The 9,586-nt window shown below is 42.6% G+C and overlaps 1 pseudogene; it reads right to left on the reverse strand.

The window, feature by feature from the left end:
* Window positions 1–4,655: 4,655 nt before the first annotated feature.
* LOC138159193 (pre-mRNA-splicing factor RBM22 pseudogene) lies at window positions 4,656–6,447 on the reverse strand (annotated as a pseudogene).
* Between the last annotated feature and the right edge of the window lie 3,139 nt (window positions 6,448–9,586).

Raw genomic sequence — 9,586 nt, forward strand, 5'->3', positions numbered from 1 at the left:
TGCTAGCTGTCATGGGATTTTTTTTCATTTTTTCTTTTGCAGGGACTAAATAAAAGTACTTTCCATCTGTAACATTTAAGCTTGATATAAGGAAAAAATTTTAATAATTAGAACCATCTCAGATTGGAAGGGGGCTGTCTCAGGAGATCTTGAGTTCCCACTCACTGGAGCTCTTCAGGCAAAGGCTGAATGAATACTTGCCAGGGATGTTGTAGGGGGTTATTGTTGTTCGGGTAAGGCTTCCACTATGTAGCCTGATGTCCCTTCAGCTCTGAGATTCTGCAATTCTATGATTATGATTAAGTATCAATAAGTGTCAATAAGTATTCTAGACTTTATGCCCTATAGGAATTCAGAGGAGAGGTAGAACAATTCCAAGTTTGGGTAATGGTGGGGGGGGGGGGGGGGAAGGCATAAGGAAGAGAGATTTTATCCATGCTATAAGATTTCAATATGTGGGAAGAGGAAAAGAAGGAATTTCAAGAGTGGAGAATATCCTAAGGCACAGAGAAAATCAGCTGGAAGGACAGGCTTATTTAGTCAATTGTCAATAAACATGTAAGTGCCTGCTTTGTGCTAGGCACTGTGCTAAGGATGAGGAATACAAAAAAAGGCAAAAGGCAGTCTGCCCTTAAGTAGCTCACAGTCTAATGGGGAAAGACAACACATAAAAAGAATCTGAAAAGTGTGGGGAGACGGTACTGATTACAGAAGGCAAGATAAAGTCCTGCAGCTGGGGTAGAAAAATGATGACATCCCTGCCCTGGGCTCCCTCCTTGAATGGTGGAGGATCTGGGAGGAGCTCTCCAATATCAATCCTTCCACCTCTTCCAGTCAGAGAGAGGGAGGGGTAGGGAATGGGTGGAGTGGGGTACTGAGGAAGTGTGAACTTTAGAGTTGACATCATCTTGCTGGATTATGAGTTTCTGCAGATCGTGACCTCCAGGAGAGCATCAGGGTAGGCACAAAGGGTGGGGGGAAGAAGGGGGAGGAAATAATGCAGAAAAGGTAGTCTAGGATTCAACTGTGAAGGGAAATAATATGCTAAACTAAGTTCTGTGAACTCAGTGAGACAGCTAGAATAAGAATATATGGGTGTGTATACATGTGATGGTCATGGAAAGAGCTATCCAGAAATGAAACAGACAGAAAGTTGAGTAAGAACCAGGAAGGCACAAACCAAAGGGGCGAGCAATGTGACTGAACCAAATTGCAGGCATGCAATAAAGTAGACTAGAATAACAGATTAAAGCCAACCATGAAAGAAAGGCAGGACCTTAGTGAATGAGGCACCTCCTTCCTCATGCCTAGGACTTTTATTTGGTTCCTGTTGAGGCAGAAACCAATTGGGGTCACTAGCCTAGACCAATACACATGGAACTAATTGGGAGCACCTAGGAGAGCCAAATTGGACTTTATGCCAGATGAAATGATAGGGTGTTCCAGTTGTGAAGGTGGGCAGGACACAAATCAGTTAAGTAGCAGAAAAGGTCAGAGTCTGAAGTCAGCAGGATTTATAGCAGTAGGAAGAGGTGAGGCTAAGCAAAGTCTGCCAGTCTTAAGTCAGTAGAATTTCAAGTAGTAGCAAAGGATCAAGCAAATGACTGAATCAAGAAGTCTGTGGTTAGTAAGGTCAATACATCATTGTAAGCAAAAACAGAGGTAATTATAAGACCAAGGATAATTTCTTGTGAGCTGTTACTTTGAGAACAGTCTCAGGAATTCTTAGGCCGCTTATCTGTAGGCAGGCTGAATTTATTATCTGCTTGTTAGAATAAATCTCAGCATAAAGAGATCCTCACTGATTAATGTGATGTCTGATCTCTTTTGGGGAAGGGGGATATTGCAATAGTTGGGTATTCAGTATCTTCGAATGAGGGAAGGATTATGTTCCTGAAGATGATTTTAAGACTTTAAAGGTAAGTCTACATCAGAGAATCTAGCTACTGTGTTTCCCCGATAATAAGACAGTCTTATTATTTTTTTTGGACAGAAAAACACCAGAGGGCTTATTTTCAGGGGAGGGCTTATTTTAATGAACATTGACAGCAATTTTAATAAACAGGTAAATGTGAACAAAAAAATGTACCTTTATTCAATAAGCAAATCACTGGGGAAGAACAGGATGACGTGCTCACTGCTGCAGCTCTGATTGGATGCAGCTCGGAGCACGGCGTGCGTTTCACGGGGGGCGGGGGGGGGGACGGTGCATACAGAGGGTACCGTAATGCAGTGTGTAGCGCAGGGGATCACCTTCACTACAGTAGCAATCTCAATAGGGCTTATTTTCAGGGGAGGGCTTATTTTAGAGGAATCTTACACAGTAAGGGGAGGGCTTATTTTCGGGATAGGTCTTATTATTGGGGAAACACGGTAGGTCAATTCTAGCAACCCACGCTCTGTAGTTGAGTTACCTCCTTTTATCAGAAATTTTCCCTCCAGGGTTCTTGACCAACTAAGGGTGGAAAAGCTATACTTTCTAGCAGATACATCCTAAAACTTTTTAATTTTGGAGTTCAACAAAACAATAGTTTTGAAACATTAGTTTTGTCATTGTTCCATTGAATTTGACTAAGAAACAACTTTAGCCGAGACACAGATCAGTATGCCTAATAGTGATATAATACAACATCCAGTTGAAAATATAACAATTGATATAGGAATTTTTTCCCTCATTATCTTACCCTCTGTTTCAAACTGTGTCTATATGAATAATTGATTCAATAGTTTTCATCAAATCAACTAGTCACAACCTATGAGTAAAGAGACTTAGGTCCTATTTCTGGATCAGTTATCAACAACCTGGATGATCTTGGACAAATAGCTATACTTATCAGTTTCTTTATCTGTAAGATTAGATGGATGGTCTAGATTGTGTCTAAAGTCCTTTCTAGCTCTAACAATTTGTAGTTTTAAGTTTTCATCTTTCCAGGTAGGAGAGTTCTAATTTTTTTTGTTCTTGGATTAGCACTATTTAATTCATTTGGTCATTTCATTTTATCTCTCTGAATATTTCCTAAATCCTGTATCATTCTTGAAGTGTAGAATCCAGAAATGTGTATGGTACTCAAAGTAACAGTTCAAAATGGTTTTGTATGAGAGTAAGTCAGAGAAATAGGGAAAAACAAAGTGAAGCAATGAATTTATTGCCAAAAGAAGACCAAGGCCAGGCTGAGACTTCTTTGCTGTGAAATGTGGGCAAATTATTTAATCTAGTTAACTCAGTCCCTAGATATTTATTTCCCATTACTCCCCTTCATAGATTCTCCATTGCAACCAAACATGTCTATTTGATTTTCCGTAGACATTAAATAATTGATTCTCTCATCTTCGCTTTTGCCTGGCAAAATATTCTAAAATCTATATTGTTCTTTATGCCCCGATCTGTTAGAATCCTTAGCTTCCTTCAAGGGCAAACTTGATATCCCCTCTTACCAGAAGCCTTAGGAATGTAAGCTCCTTGAGGGCTGTAGTGCTAATTAGATATTCACAGCACTGATGGTGACTATGAATATGCCAGCACAGTTCTGAATTGCAAAATATAACAAACTCTCCTTATAGTAGAAGCAAAACATTTATTCAGACACCAGAAAGTCAAATCCTAACACCAGGAAACCAAATCTATAATAATAACAAAGAAGTTAATACACCATAGCACAGCAGAGAGCCACACCATTCTTTTTTTTTCCTATTGTGTGTTCAAGTTTTATTACCACAGTAACTTGAAAAGAAATTGTACACATTATGCGGTTTAAGAAACAAGCTCTATGTAATGGAGATCCCTAGTTTCTTATACAATAATCTCTCCCCCTTCCCCTGTTCTTTGTATATAGAAATGGTCTTATCTGCTTGTTTTTGTCAAGTGCAGAATAATTTAAAAAAATTTTTTTAAAGAAAAGACTTGCTAAGTGCTAGAAATACAAATACAAACAAACAGAAAGAACATGCCCCTATCAAACCACACTCCAACAGGAGAAGACAACACACAAAAGGAAACTGACCAAGGGGTGGGGGAGGCAGAAGAGGCTGCTTCCAGGCTGTGGAAGGTCACTTCCCTCTTAGACATGGTTCCAGCCAGTATCACTGGTATGAGTCACCCCATTCTTTAGCCTTCCCACAAACCTTCACAAGCCTAGCTGTCTCTTTGCCTGTGATTTCTCCTTCCACCAGCTTTAGCTGCTCTAACTTTCTGTGGGCTCTGCTGTACCCTTCAGCAAACTCCTCCCACCACAGGCTCCGTGTGATTACATTTGCCCTATTAGGGAGCAGGGAAGATCTTCAAAGCAGGAAAGATCTTCAAATTCCCTTAGGCCTATTAGAGGCAGGGAAGATCTTTAAATTCCCATCCCATTACAAGGTCAGGGACTATTTATATTTTATCTTTGTATCGCCTACTTCTAGAAGAGTCCTTAGCACTTTAGGATCTTAACATTTGTTGAATTGAACATTGATCCGTCATTCATCCATATGTAAAATGGGAATATTAATACTTGCATTACAATTTCAGAGGATTGTTGAGGGAAAAACACTTTGTAGTCCATAAAAATTCTATTTTAATGTAAGTTTTGTTGCTTTTTATCTTTTTTTTACTCCAAGATTTTAAAATTATATTTCTGAAGTGCCATTTCCTGCTCAGAGCCCACTGTAGCAGGATATTAGGGACGGCTGTGCTTTGTTGCATGAGCCCCCACCCTCTGGGAATCCTGGGAAGGATAGTGGATGGATCCTGGAGCTTGAATTAAAGGAGGTGATAGGCCCAGTGGGTGAAATATATGTGGTCCAAAACCTGGTAGGGATGTAGGTGCAATCCCAGGAGAAGGGGGGCAGGGCAATAATGACCTTGTTGGAGGACTACTGGGAGGGAGATTAAAATAATTGGCAGTCTTCTTTTTCAGCTTTTAGAGAAGAAGAGCTCTAGGAAGTCCTGGGACAAGCTCCAACTTAATTCCAGAATCTCTGGTTCCTTCTTTTTCCTTCCCTCCCCCGCCCTCCCCCCATTGCCTGGGATCTCCCCTATTTCACATTAAGCCTATGCCCATTTACAATCAGTTTCTTGAAGCACTTCAGCAACTATATCTGGATATAGTAACAAACTGGATGAAAGGATACTACCTCTCTGAACAACTGTTATCTTTTGCATTTCAACAAACTGGTAAAAGTGATTTCTGACATCCATCTCACTATCTCCCAGGCCACCAACATAGAGTGTGGCAATGGTCTGATCATTTGGTGGGTACACACAAGGCATTGTTGAAGCCTCCTTTTGAAGCTCATCTGCCACAGGATCATTAATACCATAATATGTGTTTGTCCTTAGTTCTCAAAGAGGACCATGACATCTGAGAGATGATGACATGACTTGCAGTTGACTTTGATTTGATGGAGGGAGGGCTGTGCAAAGTCACCAGCCTCACTTTCTCCTTCAGAGCCATCAGGGTCCAGTGAATATTTTCCAGGATCCAATAGATATTTTCATCTCAACCGGAGACAGCTCAGGACGCAATGGGAGACCTTGGCCCTTTCAGGCTAAGGTCTTTTCAGGTTCTCACTTTGACTGAGGTTGACACCCATTCTGTGAATAGGCTTCTTTAAGAAGTTAGTCAAGGCATGGCCCCCTTAACTAAAAAAAAAAAAAAAATCAAACTGGGAGGAGAATAGTGATTTTTGATGTTTTGATCAATAAGAGGATCGCCATGGTCTGTAGGCTTCTCATGTCTGTATACTCTTCTCCTCTTTTACATTATTTTCACCCAGAAGGAACAAATGTGAGGACAATTCCCTTTGTAGTAAGGGATGGTCCAGCACGTGGCTGGTGGCTGTAGGCTTCCCAAGCCACCAGCTGGCTGAGCTCCATCTGAGGTCTTAGAACTCTCACTCCACATTCTGGGTGCAGTATTCTTTGTTTACCTCAGACTTAGGTATGGCATCCTTAAAGGATGACAGTTCTGCTTCTCACACCTGAATGGATAAGCTACATTCCAGGTCCAAAAGGCAGGCCTGACAAATGTTTTTTCTATCTTGTGGCAGATTTGTGACACACTTAAGTCTTCTGAAAAGACAGAGAAAACCGGGCATCAGCAGAACACTGTGAAAGGCCTGGCACAAACATTGCATTCTTCTCCTTTTCTCCATGGCACATCGGCTGTGTACTGGAGAAGTCTGCGTCTTCCCACTTCTGCCACACGCAGGTGTCGGGCACCAAGGGCAGCGCCATTTTGGAAATGGAGACAGCCACGAGCCGGAAGTAGGAGCCGCGCCCAGCCCCGGAGCGGGGCCTCCGTGATCCCAGCAGCCCCCGCAGCGAACAGCCTCGCGGGCGTTTGTTGCTTTTCTGAGTCTCACGATTTTTATTGCAGTGCCTCCTTCCATTTCTATCTTCAGGAACGAGTTACAAATTCCTTTCCTGGTAGTAGCCAACACCTCAAAGGTTATGGAAGGTGTAAGCATCGAGTTGAGACCTATTATCTCTTCTCCCTCTGTCATTAGGTTGTGACTTCAGGTAAGTCATTTATCTGCGTCACGCCTCTCTCAACAGATACCCCAGGAGAAGACTGGATTAGATCATCACCAAGGGTCCTTCCAGGTGGAAAATTATATGAATTCAAGAAGTCCATATGTGCCATAAAAATGCTGTGTGCAACTTGAAGAAAGGGGTGGGGAACCTGCAGCCTCGAGGCCCTCTAGGAATCCATCAAAGGGCCGCCCTCGAGGACCTAGAGGGCTTCGTGTGGCCTCGGGGCCATCCCTGGCATAGAATCTTATAGAAGAAAGGGCCTGAGATTTGCCCACTTTGTTGGGGGTGTGCCATAGAAGACGGAAAGTGCCACTAAAATTGACACTTGCAGCTGCCGCATATTAAAATCAAGAGAGGCGGTATGTCTCTAGCGGGTTTTCTTCATCTAAATTTTTATGCGTGATGGAAACTTGTTCTGACCATTGGTTTTTCAAATATAGCGCGTCCCAAAGTCCTTCGAAGGGTTCCAGGCCAGAAAAAGTGTAACAGCTCTTCGAGATGAACTGGCTACTCTTTGACATTTCTCCAGTAGGGGAGGTAACTGGGCTTACCCTGAGCCCCTGGGCTATGGGGGGCGGGCTTCGGAGGGAGGAGCTGCAGGCTCCCCAGGTAAGGCGCAGTACCTGAAGCCCAGGGGTTTCACCCCAGCGGTGCGCAGTGGGATGCCCGCTAGCCCAGCACGGTCTAGAGGCAGAGGCCCCTTCACGCCTGGGAGAGCCTTGAGAGCCTTTGCCACGCGCCCACGCGGCCCCCCGGGCGCCGCTCTGCTGGAAGAGACCATTAGCGATGCCCGAGGCAGGGTGTTTCGGACGCCGGAGTCGACGCCTCCTGGTCCCCGTTGCGCAGCGGACCGCGCGTCCTTGCGGCGGTCCACCCCTGCTCCTCTGGTCAGGTACGCGGGGCCCCAGGAGGCACTAATTCTATTGGAGCTGGAGGAAGAGAGGGAGGGGGGGGGGAAGAGGACCGAGTTTTCCTAAGCATCGGGGTAGCGGGAGAGAGTCAGGAGCCCGGGAGAAGGCAAACTGGAAAAGGAGGCTAGTGGCAGCGGAGCCTGTGTTTCCCAACGGCTTTGTCCAGAGGACACGGATGTCCTTGTTCTCGGGTCCAGGTAGGAGTCTTTTGGCAGGCGGGGGAGGGTGCAATTCGGAGAGCATCACCTTCCAGCCTGTAAGCTCCCCAGACGGCGAGATTGTCAAGCTCCACCGCACCTGTTGTAAGAGGGCGGGAGGTGAGTGGTGGGGCGCGGGGCGTGGGGATGCTGGCGGCTACGGAAGCGGCTCTGTCTGGTCGGTCCTGCGGCTGAGCGAAGCCGAGCCCAGCGCCCTTCAGGTCGTGGCCCCCAGCTAGCAGGCGGGAGGGCGTCGGGGAGCTGACCGCAGGCTGAATCAGCCTCCCGTCGGCAGCCGGCTGCCCTTCCCTTTCCCAGTTTTCAAGCCTTTACACCTCTTTGAAAAGTTGGTTGATAGAAAAGAAGGTGAAAACGAAATAACTGGATGCGGAGTTTTCCTTTCTTTTTTTCTCTCTTTCTCCCCGCCACCCTCCTTGTAAACTTGACCGTAGCTTAAATTTTAAAAATTGAAGTTGAAAATTAAGTGTTTGTGAGCATAACTCCGTAGATATTTAAGAATAGTGAAAGGATCTAGATATTCTAGGAAAGTAGTTCCCAGTGTATTCTAAAAAAGTTCTTCACCAAAGCATATTACATAAAGTAATTTTTGTGTCCTGGAGAGGTATTTAAATATAATTTAGAATTGAAAATTTTATGCAAGTAGTTCTTGGAACTGCCAAACGATCTTTCAAAATGATTGTATTTTAAACTAATGTGGAGAAGTAAAAATCTGTTGGAAAATATGAAATCTATTCAACTTTCACCTGCCTGAAAACATACTTTAAAAATCAGGCTTAGCATTTTCGATTTATAAGGATATTTTAAAATTTTACTAAATATAGCACTTACAATTTATAAAATACTTGGCCTTAAACATGTGCTTAATTAGTATAGCTAAAAGTGGTCTCCACACACAATGAGTTTATTGCTTGACACTGGATCTTAAAGGGGCAGCTAATTCACCAGTGTTGGGAATAATAAGGGCTGATAAAAATAATTTGTGATTAACAGAGCATTACCATTAGTTTTTATGATTTGCTACTTTATAATACAGAAGAAATTTATTTACTCTGCCAAACCTTTATCAGAATTAAAGAGAAAAGGAAACTACTTAAAAAAAATAAAGTAGAAAGTAACACTAAGTCATATTTTGGGGCACTAACTTGCTGGATTCTGCAGTGAGTATTAACTTTGTATAAAATACAGTCTGTAGGGCTACTAAATAAAGTCTGAACCACTAAGATGTGAACTTGGTGAAATATAACAAAAAATACCTAATTTTAAAATATTGGTGATTTTTAAAGGTAACCAAAATGTATAGTGTGTTTCAAAATGTATAATATAGAGTTAAACTCTACTAAGCTCTTTTGGGACACATTGAATTTGAAAGATTGATGATCAGAGCAGGTTTCCATGATTCATGGAGCTTTAATGAATGATTCAGAAACTGACTGAGTCAAAAGTTATCTTCAGCTTTAAGGAGTAAATGTAAATTCGAATTAGCTCCTGATCTGGTGAGTTAGAACTGAAATATATTCATTATACAGTGTGTTCCAAAAGTCTTGGTGCAGTTTTAAACCTTAAAACTACACTGAGACTTTGGGGACACCATGTTTTTGTTTTTTAAACAAGTAATAACTTGTTCAGTTTCAACATACATAGCATTAGTATACATTTAATAATATTAATTTAATGGATTTGGCAAGTTAGATACAATTTGGCTCTCATAAGACATTTTAATGGCTAATGGTTTTAGTCAGTGTGGAGAGAAAGGATACCAGGCAAAAATGTGGCCAAGGAGCTTTCCACTTTGAGTTGCCCTTGAGCCTTTATTGTTCAAAAGAATGCGTTTGCAATTAGAAAGAAGGAATCTTCCCACGAGACTACAGGAAGATCTATATACAGAGTACCCGCAAGAATACATATAGACACATATATGACATATATAGTATATACAAGATAAT

This window comes from Petaurus breviceps, unplaced genomic scaffold (assembly GCF_028583685.1).
Source record: "Petaurus breviceps papuanus isolate PSGF00001 unplaced genomic scaffold, PetGlider_PUasm1.0 175, whole genome shotgun sequence".
Lineage (NCBI taxonomy): Eukaryota > Metazoa > Chordata > Mammalia > Diprotodontia > Petauridae > Petaurus > Petaurus breviceps.